The sequence below is a fragment of the Eschrichtius robustus genome, chromosome 6, assembly GCF_028021215.1.
Source record: "Eschrichtius robustus isolate mEscRob2 chromosome 6, mEscRob2.pri, whole genome shotgun sequence".
Classification (NCBI taxonomy): domain Eukaryota; kingdom Metazoa; phylum Chordata; class Mammalia; order Artiodactyla; family Eschrichtiidae; genus Eschrichtius; species Eschrichtius robustus.
In genome coordinates, this window is record NC_090829.1 from 128,555,825 (window position 1) to 128,577,121 (window position 21,297).

At 37.7% G+C, this 21,297-nt stretch overlaps 1 protein-coding gene and 1 long non-coding RNA gene across 2 annotated transcripts in view; one reads left to right on the top strand and one right to left on the bottom strand.

Moving 5' to 3' along the window:
• LOC137766528 (uncharacterized) overlaps positions 1–21,297 on the top strand; it is a 301,549-nt gene that overhangs the window by 279,245 nt on the left and 1,007 nt on the right. Inside the window, exon 3 of the long non-coding RNA XR_011074337.1 lies at positions 15,107–15,179. This is a non-coding gene — a long non-coding RNA (uncharacterized lncRNA). The remainder of the gene's footprint in view (positions 1–15,106; positions 15,180–21,297) is intronic.
• Positions 1–21,297, bottom strand: part of CYYR1 (cysteine and tyrosine rich 1) — a 105,072-nt gene that overhangs the window by 15,665 nt on the left and 68,110 nt on the right. The gene's annotated exons all lie outside the window — the stretch shown is intronic.

A 21,297-nucleotide genomic window follows, 5' to 3' on the forward strand; every position in this document is an offset into this window, starting at 1 on the left:
AGGCTTTCAGGTTAAGTCTTCAGTAACAAAATCTTTGTGGTTTAAAAGCATGACTTCTAAAGCCAGACTGCCATGGTTCCAACTGTAGCTGGGTAACCTCGGGCAAGTTGCTCAATGCCCCAGTTTGCTTCTTAATGAAATAAAGGTCAGCTTGGTGCTTATCTGACTCTCCTCCCAAATTTAATGTTATGAAATAATTGTGCTCCTAGATTCATTTGCCACATAAATAAGTTCCTATTCTCAAGTGCTATATGAACATCTGTCCTGTACTTTTCTAGGACAGGTTCATAGCTCTCATCCCAAGCCCTTGGGACTAGACGTGTCTCGTAAGTCAGGAATGTTCAGATTTTGAAAAGGGAACATGCATATACTGTATATTATATGATATTCCCAGGGCCAGCATCCTGAGCATAACACATGTACATTTCTGCAGTAAAGGTAGGAATATTAACACTCGTGTATTACATAGAAGCTATAAAAAAAGCCCCAGGTTCGTTCAGATTCAGTCTTGCCACCAATTGAGTTGTATAAAACCTTTACTTTTCAGAGTTTTTGAGGACTTCAGAATTGCAGATAAGGGACTGTGGACGTATATTTATACTGTTCAGAAGAGATCTTCTCTCTCTGACTTTTCCCTACTCATTTAAAAAAACAGAATACCATTATGCATTCCAATAGACTCCTTTAAAATATTCCCACATGCGTTTTAACTTTGTTAGTAAATTATGAAAGTAGAACATGAGACATATTTGGATGGGCTGCTATTAGCAATTAAAGAATGGCAGAGTCTAGCAGTTCAATAAATATGTCTTTTCAAGAAAAAAGATTTATCAAAGGTGATAACTTGAAATTAAAAAAAACTAAAAGTAATCTGGAAACTTCTTTTTTTATTGTAATTTTCAGGTCTAAATAAGACTAAATTGGAGGACTTAATTTATGTTCCAGAAATAATCAATGGTCTAATTATTCAGGTGTAGAGTTTCCAAAGTATGTGTTGTGGAAGCTATCAACTTGGGACATATTTATATTCATTAATTCCTTTTTAAATAGAGAAAAGTAAAAAATCAGTCACATTTTGTTTTCTTGTTGGCGGCTTCAGCAAAAGTGCCTGCCCTTGAGGTCAATAATGAGGTTGCAACTAATGTGTTAAATGAGGTTTTTGATTAAATCATGATTTTCATGTCCTTGATCCTTTGATACCCATTAGCAATTGTAAATTAGTTATTTAAGACATGGCAAGTATAAAATTTATAGCATTATTTAGTCTGTTATTAATTTAAAAAATAAGCAGTCACCTTCCAGTATATAAATAATTTGGTTTAGTCAACTGTTGGAAAGAGAGAAGCTATTAAGTTGAGAAATTTGGCATCATAAAATCCTTGAAAAGATTTATTTAGGCAATGTATTCTTTTTTTGAAAGAATGCATTACAAGGTTTGCACATTTTCTCTTCTCTAAACTTCTATTTCAAAATAATTATAGATTCAGAGAGGTCCTGTATATCCTTCACCCAGTTTCCCCCAATGGTTACATCTTAGGTAACTAAAGTACAACATTAAAACCAGGAAATTGGCATTGGTATAAAGTGTGTGTACAGTTCTATGTCATTTTAACACGTGCATAGATCCATGCAACCAGTTCAGCAAGCAAGGTACTATACCATCACCCCAAAATATTTCCCTGGGCTCCTCCTTTACAGTCATATCCAACCTCCACCACCATCAATAACCCCTGACACCATTCATCTGTTCTCCATTTCTATAATTTTGTCATTTCAAGAATGTTATACAAATGGAATCACATAGTACGTGACTTTCTGAAATGCTCTTTTTTCACTCAGCATTATGTCCTTGGAAGCCATACTGGCTTTTCTGTATAGCAATACATTCCTTTTTATTACTGTGTAGTATTCCATGGTATAGATATAACACAGTTTGTTTAACCATTACTTCTTATAGGACATTCTGTTTACTTCCAGTTTTGGCTTTTACATTTATAAAGCTGCTATGAACAATCATGTACTGGTTTTTATGTGGACATAAGTATTCATTTCTCTGGAGTAATTGTCCAGGAGTAGGATTGCTAGGATATATAAGCATATGTTCTATTTTAAAAGAAATTGCCAAACTATTTTCCAGAGTGACTGTACTATTTTACATTCCTACCAGCAGTATAGGAGAGATCCAGTTTCTATACATCCTTGCCAGCATTTGATATTGTCATTATTTTTATTTTAGCTGTTTTAATGGGTGTACAGTGCTTTCTCTTTGTAATATTAATTTACATTTCCCTTAAGCTAGTGAACATTTTTTCATGAACTGATTTGCCATTTATATGTCTTCTTCAGTGAAATGTCTCATATCTTTTACTCATGTTCTAATTGAATTATTTGTGTTTTTACTGTTGAACTTTTGAGAGTTCTTTGTAAATTCTAGATATGAGATTCCCTTATCAGATAAGTAGTTTGTAAATATTTTCTCCCAGCCTGTAGCTTGTCTTTTCGTCCTCTTAACAGTCTTTTGCAAGAGTAAAAGTTTTTCATTTTAATGAAGTCCAACTTACCAATTTTTTCTTTTATGAACTGTGCTTTTGTTGTCATGTCTAAGAACTCTTCACCAACCCCTGGTTACTGAAGGTTTTCTCCTCTGTTTCCCTCTAAAAGATCTATAGTTTTATGTTTGACATTTAAATCTATCATCCATTTTGACTTAATTTTGTGTATGGTGTCAGGTTTAGATCGAGTTTCATTTATTTTGCCCGTTGATAGCCAACTGCTCTGGCACATTTATTGAAGACACTATCCTTCTTTCATTGCACTGCTTTTGCACCTTTGTCAAAAATCAGTTGGCCATGCTGCCTGGGAGTATTTGGGGGTTCTGTATATTTTCTTGTTGTTGGATAGGGTGTTTTATAAATGTTGAGTAGATTCTGTTGGTTGATGATATTGTTCAGTTCTTCTATATCCTGTTGATTTTCTATCTAGTTTTACTAATTGTTGGTGAGGGATGCTGAAGTTTTCAACTATAATTTTGGATTTGTTTGTTACTTCTTTCAGTTCTATCAGTTTTGTTCCATATATTTTGCAGCTTGTCTGTTCTGTCTAGGCTCCGCACTTGACCTGTGCTGATAGGCATTGGGATGAGGCTGTATTTTTTTTTTTTTTTCTTATGGTGTTGGGTTATAGTCAAATTAGTTAAATTGTTACTTTCTCAAAGTTTTCTGTTTTGCTAGGCTGTCTCTTTCTGGGGACTTTGGCTGCAGAGATCAGGCCTTTGTTGGGGTTTTCACTGTCTGCTCCTATTGGTGTTTATGGGTTGCCAGCTTCTTTATCTACAAACCTGGGAGAAATGAGGCAAAAAGAAAACCCAGGGAGCTCACTGTCATGTTGTTCTTCAGCCCACGAAGTTCCTAGCTGCTCTGCCTTCTTCTCTTCACCTTTCAGAATTTTCTTGTTTGTTTTATATATAATATGTAGGGTTTTAAAGTTGTACACAGAGGGAGGAATAGGGAAATGTACGTCTACTCTGAAAAAATAAAATATTGCAATAAATGGTATTGTTTAAAATTGTAAAGTGATTTTTTAAAGCATAATATAAAAACATTTTTATAGAAGAGATTAAAAATGTGATGAATATCCTTAAAAACGTAGTTGGGTTTTTAGGGAAAAACGTTGCCATTGATCTACATATATATATCTCCTCTGATTTTGAACCTTTTCCTATACATATTAAAAGTGCTCAAAAATCTTTAATAAATACACAAATTAAGCTAACCTTACCCACAATTATTAAACTGTTAGGAACTATCATCACCCACAAAATTCTTTCTCTGTAATGAAAGTATTTCCTAAAGGCATGTGTTAATTCCCTATTCAAATGAAACCTGAAAGGGCATTTTTCTTGGGAGAAGAACAAAATATAACTTTTTTGATGTTGTTAATTCTTTCTTTTTTAACTGCTGATATTTTGGACTATAAAGCATAATTCATGTAAATGTATATGCAAAGAGGAATTTCTGTTTTCAGGAGGCTACTGCAACACCTTTTATGAATTCTACAGTTTCACAAGTAATTATCTTTTTGTGCCTTTAATAATTTTGTGTGAGCTCAGTTCTAAACAAAAGCATTTAGTTTTTTGGTTACATACAAGAATCACCAGACAAAAAATCCAAGGTTATATAAACAAATTATTCTTTTAAACTATCCATTATAATTATTTATTATAGTGAATGACTCTTTTTGGTCAATTTTTAGACCAAAAGTAGGCAGTCTATGGCCGTGGGCCAAATGGGGCCCACAAGTTGTTTCAGTAAATAAGGTTTAATCGGAACAAGGCCAAACACATTTGTTTACCTGTTGTTTGACTGCTTTGGTGCTATAATGTCAAAGATGAGTAGTTGTGACAGAGACCACATGGTCACAAAGCCTAAAATATTTACCATCTTGCTCTTTGTAGAAAAAGTACTGAACTCTGATTTATTTCACTTGTGAAAAAATTAATGCTGCCTTTCCCTAGATGACGTTTTCTAAAACATTACGTCAATAATGATATTGTAACAAAGCAAATGGTAGCACAGGCCAGACAACTTGTACTGAAAAATCTAACATTTAGTGGTATTTGGAAGCTCTTTTAATTCCATTAATCAGAAACTCACAAGAGTTGCAAGGTCTGAATATTCTTTTTGATTGCCACTACTAATATTGTTTACTCTAGTACATTTCTGATGCTGTTTCAATACAAAACTTACTCATGTTTTGTGGTATAATGAAAAATAAATATTTAGTCTTTGCCCCAAGATCCTGAGGGCACAAAGCTTTTAAAACCCTTAGAATCTCTGAAGTGATTAAAGTGTCTTTTGTATGCTAATGAGATGACTGGTGTTTGGGGGCCCCTAGATAACTTTAACAGGGGGACTGGACTCCAGAAAGACCAAAGCATAATTACAGGGTTGGAACTTTCAGTCCCACTTCTGACCTCCAGAGATTGGGGCAGGGCTGGAGGCTGAGTTAATCAACAATGGTCAGTGAGTTAATCAACAGTGGTCAGTGATTTAATCAATCGTGCCTACACAAGGATACCGCCATAAAAACCCCTACATGATGGGGTTCAGAGAACTTCCAGGTTGATGGACACATCATGGTGGCAGGAGAGTGGAGCACCTGGAGAGGGCAGAGCAGGTCTGAAAGCTCCATGCCCCTCCCCACATACATTGCCCTATGTATCGCTTCCACTTGACTCTTCCTGAGTTGTATCCTTTATAATCAACTGGTAATAGTAAGTAAAGCGTTTTTCTGAGTCCTATGAGTTATTCTAACAATTAGTCAAACCTGAAGGAAGGGGTAGGGGGGATCCCTGACTTTGTAGTCAAGTTGCATGGATGTGTGTATAACCTGGGGACTCAATACTTGTGACTGGCATCCTAAATAAGGTCAGTCTTATGGGACCGAACCGTTACACCTGTGGAGTCTGACACTCTCTCCAGGTAGTGTGCGTCAGAATTAAATTGAACTGTAGGACACCCAGCTGATATGAGAATTGGTTGGTGTCAAGAGGAAAGACGCCCCACAGGCTTTCTTCTCTGTTCTCCCAAAATCTTTGTGGACACATCTAAGTATCAGTGCGTATTATTTAGCTCCATGGATGGTTTTTGACCATTTGCAGATAATAAAAAAATTTTGAACAAAATTATGGATTGAAATGTGTACCAAAATGAGACTTTATAATCAAGATATTAAATGTACTTGTAGTGGCTTTAATATACTATGAAACCGGTGTTTATAACAAGGCTCAGAGACAATATATTTCATTACATAAATAGCTTTTCATAAGTAAAAAAGATTCTGATAATGTTGCAATTGTTACAATAATATTTACAACACATTTTAACCTTGGTACTGCTATACAGCAACCTAAAAATACAGATACCTTGACATGGTCTTACTATTAATTGATGTTTAACGTAAAGAGTAAGTATGCAAAGAATGCCATTAGATTATTTCTCTTCTTTCTCTGACATGATCAATTTACAAATGCATTTTATACAAAGGACTTATGAATATTCCATGCAATAATTTAGTAACATGTCTTTATTAAATAGGAAAAAAAGGCCACAGAGATATTTGATGCCTACATAAGATGCAGGAAGAATTATAGAGTACTTCCATTAGGAGAAACTTTTCAAATGAACATAAGAGTTTTTAAGAAGTACATTAAGTGAGAAAACTTTTAGAAAGAGTTTTCTGGAATAACTGCCTACAATTTCAAAAGAATAAACTTAAAATGAGTTCATTTACTATTAGAATGAAAAATAAGTCGTAAATGCAGCAAAAGCATTTTATCTTTCTATTAAAGAGGAAATATTAAATAATCCCATATATTTATAATCATAAGTGATTAATTAAAGCAATGAAAAAATATCATTTCAACTGTAGGGCTGAAAGGAAAAAGCACACATGAGAAAAATAAAACTTGGCAAAATTCTTCTTCAGACTCTTTCATTAACTCAATAATTGTTCTTTCAGCCAGTGCATTAAAATATGTAATACAATATTTTCATGCTCAAAATCTTCAAAACCCATATTTTATTCTACACCTATTCACAATTTATAAAGTCTATAACTTTAGCAAAACTCTTACTGGCTTAATTTAAAAATGATGCATTTTCCTCATTGTTGCTTTAATAAATCAATACAGAAGAGTAAGAATAGAAAAACAAGCTCAATGGAGTATGGTTTTTAATATGGAGAGTATTTAGTTCTGTCACTTTAATGAATAATAGTAGGTCCCCAGAACTAAATATATCTATATCTGTATCTATATCTGAATCTGTATCTATCTCTACCTATTTATCTACATATACATTTATATATATATCAAATAAGATGACTATAACTTCAAGTGGTTAAATTATTGCTAAATATTGTTACAATTCCATGTGTTAAATGCGTATGAAGAGTAGAAACACCAATCCATGTGATTTTCCCAATAAGTCTGTATTACTTGCAAAAAAATCCTGTAAAATTCAGATATGTTAAAGATGTTTATTTTGCCTTTTTTTTTTTTTTTTTTTTTCATTTCAGTCCTTCTCTCTAATAACATCATTCAACATATCTTCATCCTTGGGGCTTTATAGGTAACTTTTCTGTAGTCCTCAGAATAATAAAATTAGAAACTAATTTTTCTCTAAATGTTTAAATTTACTTCATTTACCGACTCAGGGATTTTTGTCCCTTCCTCCTTATCTTACCCTCCATCCTGCTTTCTGAAATGTGGGTGTGGTGGCTGAGCTCTTGTCTCCATGTAGGACCATGAGGATAGTCCACCTAGAGATGCAGGAGGTATGAATTTGATGGAGTATGCATCCCTAACAGCTACATGGAGATGCTATATCACTCCCAAGTTGCCTATCTCTAGGTTTCCTTTACATGAGACAGAAACACAGTGTTTTTTAAAAAATTTATTAAAACCTCTATTATTTTAGTTTAAGTGTGTGTGTGAGAGAGAGCTACACTGCTTGACCTAATCTTACCTAATACAACTTCTTTGCTCCAATAAGCACACTGGGTAAACAAAAAGAAATATTTCACGTGGAAATAGTTCTAAGGAGCGCACAGGTACTCTGAGATCCCCGGGAGAAGGTTCCAGAAAAGCATACCAGAGCCAAGAAAGCATGAGACTGCATTCAACTTCTATTAAATTGAGATCACTTATCTTCTATCTTAGGTAGAGTTAAACTTGTATGAGTCAGTGAAAGACCTTCAAAAAAATCCCTACGTTGCCTAGATGTCAAAGAGGTATACAAAATGAGAATAAAAAATGGCCTTGAATGTGCTGTGAAGGCTAGGGTGACCTGCACGAAAACGCTTTATCACTGATGTGCGATAGTAAATGATTTGATTGATGAAGAAAGCAAGAATAACTCAAGCCAAAGAGTACCCTTTGAGAACTGGTTGGTTTGCCCTTATCTCCACTGATCAAATTTTCTGAACAAGTTATGTTAGATTCCTATGTTAGATTCGTAAAGTGAGTTCAATGAAGATCAAATGCATATAATATGCATTCCTATGTTAGATTTGTAAAGTGAGTTCAGTGAAGATCGAATGCATATAATAAAATAATATTAATAATATCAATTAAATGTTTTTCCATAAAATATATGATCATATATGAATATATTTAACTGTAATTTAGAAAAACAGGAATCTGAGTGAAGAGTCCCTGAACTATATTACTTGACATAGTCTGTATACTGTGTGCATTCCAAATGTCATGATCTGATTAGCTGTCAGTATAGCCTTGAGATAGCACAGCATAACATAGTGTAAGTCAAAATTTAAATTCAGTCACTCTAGTTACAGAAGTTTCCAGAAACGTTTTTTGCAATATTCACAAATGTGATTCATTTCATTGTTTATTTAACAACAATATTTGGACAGGTAGTATTGACCCACACTTAAATTGGTTGAATTTTCCAGTTATGGCCTTGAGATGTTTGATTTATTCCTCAGTCATTATGCTTGTAATTTTAAACAGCTATCGCTAGATAATTAACAGTCATCACTTTATTCATGAAATATATATCGGTTATCTACCATGTGCTAGGCACTATTCTGGGTGCTGGGATGCAAAGTTGAGTGATACATGGTACCTGTCTTCAAGGATTTTAGAGGCATGTATGGGATACTAAACAAAAAGAGAGATTTTGAAAGGCCACTATCTCCAGGCATAGAAGACTAAGTCAATAAAATAATTAAAAAATTTGATCAGGGGCTTCCCTGGTGGCGCAGTGGTTGAGAATCTGCCTGCTAATGCAGGGGACACGGGTTCGAGCCCTGGTCTGGGAAGATCCCACGTGCCGCGGAGTGACTAAGCCCGTGTGCCACAACTACTGAGCCTGCGCGTCTGGAGCCTGTGCTCCGCAACAAGAGAGGCCGCGATAGTGAGAGGCCCGCGCACCGCGATGAAGAGGGGCCCCCCCCCGCTTGCCGCAACTAGAGGAAGCCCTCGCACAGAAACCAAGACCCAACACAGCCAAGAAATAAATAAATAAATAAATGATAATTAAAAAAAAAAATTTGATCATACTCAGCAAAAGAGAACATTTTTTTTTAATGAATGTAATAAACTCAAGAGAATAGTAGCGATTTCTTAATACTTCTTACTTGCATATAATAGTTTTTTGACCCAGAGGATGCTTTTGTGAAATAGAATTCAACCCACTTGTTTTGCAGGTGAAAAAATCAAATCCATGAGAGGCTAAAATAACGATCTTCTAGTTAGTTTCGTGGTAAAGAACTGAGCTCAGCGATCCTAATTTTCACCCCAGAGCTGTTTATATGGCAGTGGACTGCCTTGCTCATATTCTTTCATCCACTCACCAAACATTTATAGAGTCTATCTGCTGTGCCAGACACTCTCGTGAGCACGAGGCATATAAAGATGAACAAAGTCTCCTTAGGAAGCAGAGAAGAAGAGGAGAGAAAGGATTCCTGGAATGTTTGGGAAATTGAAACCTTGAGAGCTGATGACTGATTGAATTGGGTAGTAAATGAGAGGCAGGAGTGCGGAATATCTTCCATGTGGATGAATGCCCCTTGCTGTACTATATACAGTCCATAAAAATGTCTTGAAATGAAGAATAAATGAGACATGGAATCATAAACTAGATTTAAGTAGGTACAGGCAGAAGGCAAGCCACACAGGTTTCCTTGCCTTCTGCCTTCTAAACCTAAAAATTTCCCAATTACTTCTAGACTTACATTTATAATGCTTTGGCACAGTTCACCCTTTGAAGTGACCTTTGCTGAAACTTCACACTGAGCTAATTACCTTAACTTGCTTATGATGTTTACTTTAGACAGGACTTTCTCCTTTTTTTCCTATACCTTTTTATCATATTTTAAGTAGAAAAAAATCACAAACCCGTTCTGTTTTTTGTTTTTAACACTAACTCTAAGGATTTCTATTAAAAATCCATTTGTTGAGATTTAAGTCCTGAGAGCATGTAAGATTTAAGAGACTGAATCTGATTATGAAAATCGGAACCCTCAGAATAATCCGATTTCCTTTCCATTGACTCCAGCATGGAGAGTTTCAAATAAATATGGAGGCTTATATAATTATTGATCTGGCAGAACAGCAACTACCTTTTAGGCCTAGACATTTGAAAATTTCATAAGGTTCCCATAGGACTGGGGTGGAGGTTGTAAACCTTTCCAGATTAACTGCTGAAACAGGTAACAGACCTTGATGATGTAATGGATCCCTGGCAGTGAGACCATGGGCCACCAAATACAGTATTTTCACATGTGGCTCCGTCAACTGCTAGACTATACATTAGAAGGTAGCCAGCCCACTCAGACAACTGTGGTCCTCTTCCTGGACCCTAGCAAGTCCCATCCTCTGCCGAGACAAACCTGCAACTGATCACCATCTGCGGGAAGTCTCCATTCTAGTCCTGCCAATGATTTGCTCAGTTCTGACATTTATTATCTGCACACAACTCTCTCAGGCTGGGGCTGCCCAGACCCAAGAGAGGCTGCCTGATCTCACCTCTCTGAAAGTCTTGTTCACAAACTCACCTGCACCAGCCTAATGTGGTTGATCAGAACGGTCACACTTTGGCTGCCTCATAGAATCTAGCCTCACACTCACTTTAATGATTCTTAAAGTCATTAACAAGCAATACATCCTCATCACAGCTAATCAGATCATGACATTTGGAATCCACCCAGTATACAGAGTATGTCAAGTAATATAGTTCAGGGAATCTTCACTCAGATTCTTGTTTTCCTAAATTAAAATTAAATATGTTCATATACGATCATATATATCTGGAAAAAACATTTAATTGCTACTATTAATATTACTATTATTATATGCATTTGATCTTCATTGAACTCATTTTACAAACCTAACATAGGAATTGGACATTTGTTCAGAAAATTTGATCAGTGGAGATAAGTGCAAACCAACCAGTTCTCAAAGGGGACTTTTTGGCTTGAGTTATTCTTGCTTTCTTCATCAATCAAATAGCTACAAACAGTTTCTGAGTTTTATGCCGTATAATTATCCATGAGAGGAAAACTGATTTCAATCATGTCTCATTACAGTAGATTCAACCCCAGAGAAGGAATGTGAATGGCTCAGGTGGAGTTGGGGACCCTCCTATAGAACAGTCCACTTGGCCAAGGCCAAGAATACCATGAGTAGCCCAGCTTGGGTCAAATGCCTGTCCCCAGACCTGCTCTATGTAACCAATGCAGAAACACGTGGGGGAAATAGAGGTGGTCAATTCAGGAGCAGAGGCAAGAATTTGGCAAACAATGGCACAGTCATTCACACACAAGATAACTTTGTATAGTTGACATTAGGATTCCAAGCCCAAGTCTGAGTTTACGGCTGTAAGCTGGGATTATAAAGAATGAAGAAATCCATAATTCAAAAAGAGTCATGTACCACAATGTTCATTGCAGCTCTATTTACAATAGCCAGGACATGGAAGCAACCTAAGTGTCCATCGACAGATGAATGGATAAAGAAGATGTGGCACATATATACAATGGAATATTACTCAGCCATAAAAAGAAACGAAATTGAGTTATTTGTAGTGAGGTGGATGGACCTAGAGTCTGCCATACAGAGTGAAGTAAGTCAGAAAGAGAAAAACAAATACCGTATGCTAACGCACATATATTGAATCTAAAAAAAAAAAAAATGGTTCTGAGGAACCTAGGGGCAGGACAGGAATAAAGACGCAGACGTAGAGAATGGACTTGAGGACACGGGGAGGGGGAAGGGTAAGCTGGGATGAAGTGAGAGAGTGGCATGGACTTATATACACTACCAAATGTAAAATAGCTAGCTAGTGGGAAGCAGCCACATAGCACAGAGAGATCAGCTCAGTGCTTTGTGACCACCTAGAGAGGTGGGATAGGGAAGGTGGGAGGGAGATGCAAGAGGGAGGGGATATGGGGACATATGTATGTGTATAGCTGATTCACTTGGTTATACAGCAGAAACTAACACGCCATTGTAAAGCAATTATACTCCAATAAAGATGTTAAAAAAAAAAAAAAGAATGAAGGACAGATAGATAGAGACAAATCTCAGTTCTGTTCATCCTTCACCTAAATACATATGTGGTACCAGGAAGTCAGAAAAGTAACTTTAGACAAATACAGAGGTTTGGGACTCTAAGGATTTCTAGTGGCCATGTTTTGAAAGACCTTATTTCAAAGAATCTTAAATTATATAACACTAAACATATTTGAGTATTTCCTAGATATATGTTAGCGTTTCAAGGAAGACAGAGCCTGGGGAAGACACATTCGCACGTATGTAAATAATTATAATGCACAGCATTGATTGCAAACAGGGGAAGCATGGAATAGGTTCTATGACAGCAGAGGATAGCAAATGTGCGAGTGTGTGTGTGAGTAGAGATGGGTGTGTGTGAGAATGTGTATCACTGAAAGAAGGTGCAGGTGTATATGCATGTTTGGGGGGTGCTTGAGGATGGATGGATTCCTGAAGGAGGTAACCCCTTCTGAATCTTAAAGGAAGATGAGGAATTAATCAATGGAGATTGAGGGGATTAGAGCAGAAACACATTTAAGGTCAAAGGAACAAGGTATAAATGCCATAGGAATGTAAGATACTGTGACATGTTTAAGGGACCATGAAAAATTGAGAGTTGCTGAAATAGAAAAGACGCAGATGAGGCTGGAGGAAAAGCAGGGGTTTGGGGGGGCAATTAGGAGGGTCTTCAATAACACTGTAAAGAACTTGACCTTTTTATTGGAATGAATGGAAAAATACGTGAAAACCTGAAAGCATGGGTCAATCTAAGAGTAATGTGAAGAGTGGATTTAATGGGTACCAGGCTGGACCCAAGTGGTCCTATTGAAAGACCATTGTAATTATCTGGGCAAAACGTGGTGAAAGACTGAACCTGACAATGAAAGTGGGGCAGGGGAGAAGGTGGGGAGGAGGGAGTTCAAAAACTCAGAACATATAACATGGAAGGTAAAGTTATCGGTGCCTTCAGGTCATCAAATTCAAACTCCTAAAAGCTTATTATAACTCTGTGCTATCCGCAGGCATGCAAAGCTCTTGGACACTCCCAGCACTTAAAAGTCACTAAGTCTGGAGGCATCTTTTCCATTACTGAATAATTCCCTGTAACTGTGGGACACTTCCGTAGATTTAGTTCACCAGATCTCTTATCTCTCTCAAAGAAGGGACCTCTGCAGAGGGAAAGCTCTGACCTTTCATAGGAAAGAAGGGAAGTGTCAGGCCCAGAAGGTGTCAGAGGGCAGGAGATAAACTTTGCTTACCCTTGTTGTCTACTGGTCTGATTTCAACCAAGTGTGTTTTCCAAAAATGAGTATGTTTATAAAAAGCATATGTACTCTTTAATATTGCATTATGTAAACTTTTAGCATAATGAGCATGCATAGATAGGAGGTTTGTTTTATTTGTCTAATCAGTGAACTCTTAATTGCCCTTCTCTGAAATGCATGTCCTTAAACCTCTGTAAAACATAAATTAAAAATAATAGTCTTTGAGTTATTCTTAGATTGCTTCATGCAGTCTGATCTTCCGATCCAAGTCTTTGTGCAGTTAGAATCTTAATTGGATCAGATGATGCCCGATGTCCCCTCCAGCTCCCCAGTACCACAACTAATTAGCAGAAATTCCACTTTAATAATACAGCTGCTGCAGTTCAAGAAAGGAAAGCAAAGCAGAGGTGGAAATCTCAACCTAATGAACACTGAAGAAAGATTAGAAGCAAGTTAAAATTCAGTGTGATAATTAATTACAGTCCAAGAAAATGAATATTGGCTAACTGTAATTTAAGCTATATTTATTCATACAAGTCTCTTCCACAACATCACCTCCAATTCTGAGATAGAAAGAGAATACCTCTTCTCAATAATTCTTATCTCATTTATTGTCAGTATAAGCAACAATCTCAAGTCTGTGGAGATGTAAAAATCATCAAGGTAGTATTCAGTATTTTAAGTGAGTAATTATAACTGCATGCACGCATGCATATTATCAAGCCAACTCTTTATTAATTATTTCTACTTTGGAAAGTCATAGTTTTGTCTCAAAGATCTTGGCAAAAATAGCTATACCATGACCCAACAGTTGGTGTGGAAGACATTTTACATGATTTTTTTAAATAGAGAGAATAAAAGATTAAAAAATCAGATGGATTCTTGCAATTTTAGGAGCAGCTATTATAATGTGCTTGAATGTTTCACTGTATTCTTTGAAATTCCAATGGGCCAGGGAGCTACTCACGCTTATAGCCATGCAACATACAGGGAGGGAATTATGCCTGGTTTGAACCACTAGAGTGGTATTACATCAGTATTGTCTCTTTTTAGGCAGATTTCATCCTGTCGCATCTAATAGTACAGTTAAAATTTAGAAGGAGTGGCCTAAAAAAATGACAGTTCTCTTACTGGGGAGAAGATAACTAGCCAACATAAGCTGTGTAGTCTGGCGGGATGAGGTAAACAGTAGTTACTTAAGTAACTTATATTACCTGTGTGGATGGGCAGAGTAGCAAATTACAGTGTGAGTCATCACCATAAAGTCAAGATTCTTCTGACCAAATTACTGCAGACTGGGCAGAGAGGTGGATCCAACAAGAAGAAACACAGAAACAGAGAATTAAGGGGGTCATAATCTTTAGTTCCACAGGTCCATCTAAGGCAGGTGAGTGCTGGCAGCAGCGTTGTTGTGGAGACAGTAAGAGCTACCTGCTCCTCTACATTTCCCAGCTGTCCATACATCTTGGAAGGGAGGGGCTGTGTGACTAATTCTCACCAACAGAATAAACAGAAGGAAGAGATGCGTCACTTCCTGTCAAGATCGGTTAAGAGGTGGTGTTCCTTCCTCACCTCCTTTCACTATCCCAGCCTGGGTGGCTGGAAGCAAAGGATTCTGGGATGATGAGTCCACTACATGGAAGGAGGCGGAGTCCCTGAGCCATGGCGTCAGGGAGAGCCACACAGGTGAGCTGCTGATGTGATCAAAAAATAATATGGCGTTGGGTTGAGCCACTGAGATTTCCGGGTTTATCTGTTTCTGCAGCATAGCCTAGCTATCCTGACGGAGGCATCGGTGTTGTGACTCAGAGCACGGGATGTGGATTCAGCATACCAAGGTATAAATCTTGTTTCCACCACTGACGACCTCTGTGACCTGACGTCTCTGAGCTTCTGTTTTGGGCGCAAGAATTTCGTCATCAGGATGAGACATCATAAGTGGTTTCAACTCAGGCAACAAAATATAAGTCCCGTGGTGGGCCCTGGAAATACTGCCTCCTAAAACAGATGAAACTTGTAAGGAATCAGGTGTGGGTCTCAGGCTCCTCGAGTGACAGAGGTGAATGGGACCCACAAGGCACCTGATTTGGTAAAGAATATGAGAGCCAATCTGATGTTGCCTCAGAGTGAAGGCTGGTCCCCAATTCTGGCTTCATGTTAGATTGAAATTAAGTCACACAACAATATTGACACCTGTAAACCAAATCAATGAAATTAGGATCTCTGGGGATGAGATCCAGATATTATATTTTTTAAGTTACCCTGATTGTGCTAATATAGAGCCAGAATTAGGAATCAATGAGTTGGAGTAACAAAGAGACCTAAAGCTGCCTAAAAGCTTTCTGTCTCCGTTGAAATTGGTTCAGGAGGCGAAGGCTAGAGCTCAGGGGAAAGAAACACCAAGTGGACTCAGATATGTGAAATTCGCAAAAGAAGTGATTTTAGCAGCAATTTCTCAACAAAAAAGAGATAGTGATTTAAGTCAAAACATTTCCATCTACAGAACTTACACAGAATAAATATCATTATGAATATTACTGTTATTTTCTTTTCAGTCCTCATTCTATATCATATTCTCAGTCTACTAAATGCACTTAAAATAAGGGAAGAAATCATGGGTGTACACATGAATATTCAGCATAGAAAAATATTTCTGATTGGTAATATACAAAACTAGTAAAATATTAACAAAATGTTATAGAAATAAAGAAACTGAACAATTGATATACGTTTGATTCTGTGAAAATAGGCAGATCAGTGCTTCCCAAATGGGGAGAAAATTTGGTTCAGCAACCTAGAAATTGCCAGTTGGTTCAGACCTCTTATTTATCCAATGCCCTGTTCTATTGCTGACCTACCCCACATTCAGCAAGAAAGATTAATTTCCTATCAGATGTGAGTGAATCTTAATGGCAATGTGTACCTTAATTTCCTTTAGTTGTTTATAACTGTTCCTCAAATTTCTCCTGTTTTTGGACCACTAAGGTCCAGTGGAATGACAAACTTGAAAATATCTACTAGTAATGAAAGGCATTTGTTGGACACTAACATATTAATTACTTGGTTTTGATGATGTAGGAAAGTTACTAAAAGTACTCAATTTACTGGCATCAAGGCTTTTTATTTTTTTCTTCTTTACTTGAAATCAAAGCCAACAGTCTTAATAATTTTGACTGGTCCTTAAAATATTCTCACATTTGCTCAGCTTTAATTTGCAAATGAGCCCTTTCCTAACCAATGTACCCTCATCAGGAAATCTAAATCATAAAAATTCCAGGGAACAACACCAATAACTTATTTTATGTAAACTGTTTGGAATTATGCCAATCAATTCACTAGTTCATGATTTCAAAGATTGTTTCATCAATCTTGCATTACTCAATTCACAGAACATAAAATAGACCCTTTAACAAGAATTTGGATTCGATTCTGTAAGAAAGACAAGGTCATTTTTTAAAAGCAAATCAGCTAGCAAGAGGGCTATCAGAAGCATGCGTACAAAGAAAAATGGTTGCAGAAACTTTCGGCTCTATTCTATAAATCTTGACCTTTATTTTTCCCTTCTGCTACTACTTTGCTTCTTTTACTGTTCCCTAAGGGAAATTCTAGTATCACATGGGGCTAAGAAATATAATTTTGTCTTTTACTATTTTAAGTTCAAGTTATTTAAATGCCATGGACTCAGTGAAGTGTGGCTTACGTCCAGAAGACCAACCTCAGAAAGCATCGTACATACTCCCTCTGACAACATGATAATGTGAAACTAATTGCTTTTGGGGGAATTAATCAATTTAAGATCAAGGCTCCTAAACATTATGTTTCAAAATGCCTAAGAAACACACATTCTTTTCTACACTGAAAGACAAGCAAAACATGGGTCTTTCAGGAGACCCACGTGTAAATATTGATTTTATGCCCGCTGCCGAATTAAAATGTCTAAATTGGATCTCAAGTTGAGTTCCCATTTCATTTATATCATATATGTTCATTTGGTTTTAAACTCTAAGCAGCTAAATTTGCCATCAGTTTGACAAGATTCCCATCTTTTACATTTGATGTTATTGAAAAAAGAGTGAGGAACATATCTCTTCATATATTCATCAGCTATGGATGAAGTACCTATTCATCTGTTTGTCTAGGAGCTGTGGGCACAGCAGTGATCCAGAAAGCATCTGCTTTGACCTCTACCATGGAAGAAAGACAGTTAGATAATAAGATATTTAGGAATATTAAGGAAGTTGTAATTAAAATGAGATTTGAAAGGTAAATTAGTCAAGAAAGAAAACAAAGGATTCATGAAGAGGCAACAACCTGTGGGAAATCGGGAGAGAATAGGGCACATTTTAAGAGAGAAAAGATCAGTAGAGCAAGTACTGTCTACAGCTTTGATGGTAGGAAGGTGTTTGACTAATGGCTGCAGATAGGTTTGGGGAGCTAAACAGCAATGAGGTCATGAAGGGCCCTGAAAACCATGGTAAAAGGGAGACTATAAAACAGGGGCATCAGTGGCAAGAAGACAGTTGTGTTTCAGGAGGATGTCAGTGACAATGACAAAGGGATTGCCTGAGACAAGAGTGGAGACAGGGATACCAGTTGGGAGGTGAGAAAAGGCACTGCCAAGCATAGTGGGTTGAATGGTGGTCCTCCAAAAGATATGTCCATGTCCTAATTCCCAGACCCTGTGAACATTACCTTATTTGGAAAGGGCCTTTGCAGATGTAATTAAATTAAGGATCTTGAGATCAAGGGATCATCCTGGATTATCTGGGTGGACTCTTAACTCCAATGACAAACATCTTATGAAGGACACACTGGGGAGATTTGACAGGCGGAAGAGGAGAATGCAATGTGACCACGGAGGCAGAAGTCTGAAAACAAGCCGAGGAATGTCAACAAACACTAGACACCGGACAAGGTGAGAAAAATCTCTTCCCTAAAGCCTCGAGAGGAAACACAGCCCTGCTGACACCTTGATGTGAGACTTCTGCCCCCAGAACTATGAGAACAAATTTCTATTGTTTTAAGCTACAGTTTTTGGTAATCTGTAACAGCTGCCATAGGAAACAAATACAGTAAAGCAAGAGAAAGACACTGGAGGAGGGAGAGAACACAGGGCATTTGGGACACTGCAAAAGTCCAGTAGAGCAGGATCTAAGGGCATTCACGAGTGAAACCGGAAATAAGTTGGGCAGACAGGCAGGAGGTTGTATTAGTGAAAAGCTGCTTGGTCTGAATGCACGTGGAATGCCAAAATACCAGTGAATGGACCAGACTGGCTGAAGGAGAAGAATTATGGTCTTGAGCAATTTGAAGGAAAATTGGAAAGGGAGGAAAAAATGAACAGAATGCAGTATTTTCTGGCCAGAGGGGGGGGTCTATGGCAGTGTAGGGAAAAGGGGTAAAAGGGCTGGGTCTGGGGAATTTTTACCCCAGCCAAACACAGGGCAGTGTCTTAGTCAGCTCAGGCTGCTGTAAGAAATACCATAGATTGGGTGACTTAAACAACAGACATTTATTTTCCCACAATTCTGGAGGCTGGGAAGTCCAAGATCAAGGAGCCCTTTCCTGTCTTACAGATGACTGCCTTCTCACTGTGTCCGCACATGGCAGAGAGAAACCTCTAGTGTCTCTTCCTCTTCTTCGAAGGGCACTAATCCTACCATGGGGTCTCCAGGCTCATGACCTCATCTAATCCTAATTATCTCCCAAAGGCCCCACCTCCAAATACCATTACACTGGGGGCTAGAGCTTAACATATGAATTGGAGGTAGGGGACAAACATTCAGTCCAGAACAGGCAAGGGATGTGACTATCTATCTACGGACTAGATGTGGGTTATGGGGGATAAAGAGTCAGCTGGGAGCTGTTCTAGGTCCTGAGAGAACCACCAGGGGGCAGCGGGGCTGCAACAGGGGAGACTGCTGGGTCTGTGTGTGGAGTGGATGATGGAAGGCCAGAGGTGGTAGAGGGGGAAGGGACAGGGGCCACCTGAAATGGATGCCAACAAGCCCACCAAGCCAGCAAGGGAGAAGCTCTGAGTCCTAGGGGCTGCTGTCAGAGGGACCCAGCAGAGGGCGGGAATCCAGTTAAGTATCAAGAGCTGAGCCAGAACCTTCCTATGTCTTCCTTTTCCCTCTTCCCCTTTGCAGCTCTCACACTGGTGGGGTGCACTGGGAGGGGGGAGTGCTGGGTGTGAAATGGGTGGAAAAAGAGAGCAATTGGCCATGCCCCTCTCCCTGAAGACAGGTGACCCGCCAACTACTGTTCTCAGCTAGAAGATGGGGAGAAGTCTGGCATGAAGTCTGAAATGCTTATGGACATCTCAAATTAGACATTGAACCTTTCCAAATGAGAGTGTTTTGAGACTTAGAAGATTTAAGGACTAACTGTGAGCAGGAAAGCCACAGATGTGCCAAAGTTTCAGCCATCAGAGGGGAAAGCTTCCTGTAAAATGGCAGTGGGATCATGCTTGTTCAATGTACTGTTTAGACATTCAAAAACAACGACGGATATTTCTTCTAAGAAATCCTAGTAATCAATTTTCCCCTCAGAACCATATCAATAAGGTGGCAAAAGCCCGTTCTGAATAGATGCTAACAAATTCCCTAGTGCTCAATTGAGAATCACAAATCATGGTGTGATTATTTGTTTTCCTTTAATTGTATCACTTCTTATTAATTCTTGGAGAAAGGTTTATACAGAAGTTTCTAAAGCATCCCATCTGGTTCCATCTGTTCTCCCCAGTCGAGAGAGAGGTTTGTAACAAGATCAAACACAAACGAGCTAGGATTGGGAGCTGGGATTGAAAAAGCGTTTCCACTCTGTTCACACAGCCTCTCTCTCTTTCTCCTTGCTTCACCACTTAATCTTTTGTGCTCGTTTTCTTCATCTGTACAGTGGAGATAATGGGTCCCACTTTCATTTTGTCACCTTGATGGAAGGATTCCCAGTTAGACTGAATGAAAATCTGACCAGTGATGCCCACTTAGGTACCTCTCCGAAGTGTTGTAAGAATTAATGATGGTCAGGAAAATGTACTGAAGATGAAGAGCACATCCTGAGAGAGAGCTGATTATTAAGTGTCAACGGATAAGTATATTTTAATGAATATGGAAAAAACATCCAGCAAAGGAGCTTGGCTTGCTTACCCTAGTACCTCAATGCCTTAGGGTAGAAAGGAATATGCATAATATCTGAGTAGAAAAATAAAAGCAATAACAAAACCTGACATTCCAAGACCATAAACCCATTAATAGTGAAATATTCTTTGCATTCTAAAAAATCCTGCTAAATTTTTTAAATAAAACACTGATTTATGCACCCAGGATGTAATGAAATCAAGCAACGTGTCTTGGAAATTTAGAATAGTCTATCTTGGAAGGCAAAGGACTAAAGACAGAAATGTTCAGAAATAAAGCCAAAGCAAAGAGATCAAGGATACTTTCCTCCCCAGTTCAAAATGCAGCATGGGGCAGAATTCATTCTCTACGTATAAATTTGATAACTGCTTTTTTTTTCGGTCTTGCAAATAGAGATGAAATGGGGATCTGAATGTTGCTTGCTTTGAAGAATATTCAGGGGGCAGATGAAAATGCATAGCAAGTTTGATAAGAAGAGTAAGTTACATTTGTAAAGCAATAAGAAAAGAACAAGTTATTTATGAGTTTAAATATTTTTAGAGAAAGTTAAAGTCACTGTTTCCTTCCTGTACACTAATTATTTCAGGCTGTAAACCTTCCAGCATATAGAGGATAGTTACATTATTTTGGCCCTTTCAATTTCTCTTGGTCTTTGTATCTACAAGGACAAGATATTACAGTGTCTGTCTTTTCTTTTTAGAAGGCTCTGATTCCTTGTACACATAAAACAGGTGTCATAAGTCTATTTATAACATATTTAACTCCAAATATATTTTCTATTTCATATTGTTTATGTTGTAATACACCAGTCAGCTGT